The following is a 2,431-nucleotide window of genomic DNA, read 5'->3' on the forward strand; positions in this document are numbered from 1 at the left end:
TACATGTGTGTGATACAGTGATTGTACAGTAGTTGTCATGTTAATGTATTGTATTGTATTAATACCTTAGAAATACTCACTGTGTGCATGTACAGTACATGTACCTAATGCATGTACATGTATATTCCCTTGAATATTTGTAACATATTGTAAATACTGTTTACATGATAAAATATTACCATACATGTATTATTTCAACAGATTGTTCTACCTGAATCTGTTACTGGTAGACAGACTCATTCCTTATCATCAATAATGATGAGTCCAGACTGTGTGTGGTTGGTGGTAGTGGGTGGGACTGGAACATGTGAATGGAAAGATGTAGGAAGAGGATATGAGCAATCATTTTCTAACTATATCACTGATCCTAATATCACAATGTTAATAGAGCTAGGTAAGAACTGAACTATTTTGTATTGTATGTACTGTATAGAGGGATTTATTGGAGATACAACTTAAGTTTAAGTTTGAATACATCATTGCTGGTATTCCATAACATAACATGAGGGAATTATTATTGTTATAATGAACTGCAATGATAGTTGACATAACCAAATTAGCATGTTCTGTGTATAGTGCAGTGTATTGGTGCCATTTGGGCGGCACTTTATTTTAGCAATTGTCCCTTAAAATGTATTTTCTGGTTTGTAATTTGTCAATAAAACAACAATTAATGCATAACATTTATATAGTATTTTAGCCTCTATGTACAGTCAAACCTGTCTAAAACGGTCACCTTGGGACATGCATTTAGTGGCTGTCTTATGCAGGTGGCCTTTTTATAGAAATGCCTTTAAATACAGTTTAAATTATTTTGTACACATTTACTGGCCATAGAAACTATATAACAAGACTTAAAGAACTTTTAGGTACCCCTAAAGACCTAAACTGAGTGGTATATAGTATTATTTCGAAGGTATTATTTGAGATAACAATTTAACAAAAATTAATCATTATTAATGATGTAAAAATTAATTCAAAATGGGCGTGGTAAAATAGGCGTGGCTATCTGGCCGCCTGTACACAGTGGTGGTCTTTATCAGTCCTGATGGAGATTAATTCTGTCGGTGACCGTTAACCATCTTACAGAGAGACCGCTGGGACAGGTAAGTTTAGTATTACAGTCATTGTCCAAAAAATTGGGACATTAAATAGTGACCGTTTTAAAGTAGCTGGCTGTTTTAAGCAGTGACCGTTTAGACAGGTTTGACTGTATTGTGTTCTATTATTAGTAACAGCATTACATTATGTTTACATGTACATGTACATACATGAATTATTCCTCGTTCATGTTTGTATTAGTTTTAAGAGAAGGTGAATGGAGAGTAAGTGAAGTACTAGATTCTACTGGTCTGACTACTGAGGCCTATCAAGACAAGTATCAGTTATTATTAAAGAAGAGACAATGGTGGCAAGATCATTTTATAGTATACCCTACAGAGAGAGAAGTAAAACTACAAAATTATGTGGAATCGTTGCAGCAGGAGTTAAGAGTATCTGAGGGAAACAAGACCTCACTGCAGGAAGCACTCCTTGAGGCTAGTCAGCAAGGTATAGTCCCGTACTGTGTGTGTGTGTGTGTGTCAGTAGTTATTGAACCTATACCACTAGACAAGACAAGAGTAGAAGGAGTGAAAGAAACTAAACTATCTTCAACTAAAGAGGAAGTGTCTACTGGACCAACTGATGGTAAGTATATATACACACAGAGTAATAGTTAGAGACTTGTTTGATGTGTGTGTGTGTGTTTACTAGTTTATAAAGATAATGATGATGTTAAAGGAGAGGAGAAGGAGGAGGAGCAGACAACAGAAACTAAACAAACAACCAGTGAAGGTATATCCTTATATGGTAATATGTTATTATAGATTTATTTTGTGTAGAAGAGATTGAGAAACTTAAAGCTAAAGTTGTTGATAGTGAAACTTATATAGCCACACTGACAGAGGAGAAAACTTTAACTAATGGTAAAACTATCATAGTATTACTGTATGATAATACCTTTTGTTATTTTTTGTGTAGAAGAGAATGAGAAACTTAAAGCTAAATCTGTTGATGATGAAATGGTAATTGCTAAACTGACAAAAGAGAAATTACAACTAAAGGAAGAGTTGCAGTCAATGAAAGACACCACAACTGCTGGTAAGAGTATCAGTACATTAATTATTAGTAAATACATTTTGTAATTTGTAAAATAGAAAAAACAACGAAAGAGATTAGTTCTATTGGTATTCAGTTTGATTATATTGTTCCTTCAATGGGTAAGAGATACATAATAATAATTAATATTTGTTTTATATACATGTATACAGATAATTTAGAGTGCCTGAGTGACGTTAACATAGCCAGTAAGAAACTGTTCCTGATACAAGGAGACAGACCTCAACTGCTAAACTGGGAGAGGTATGGGCTAAGAATTGGAGTATCTGGA

This window comes from Amphimedon queenslandica, unplaced genomic scaffold (genome assembly GCF_000090795.2).
Source record: "Amphimedon queenslandica unplaced genomic scaffold, v1.1 AMPQUscaffold_12541, whole genome shotgun sequence".
In the NCBI taxonomy this organism is placed as follows: domain Eukaryota; kingdom Metazoa; phylum Porifera; class Demospongiae; order Haplosclerida; family Niphatidae; genus Amphimedon; species Amphimedon queenslandica.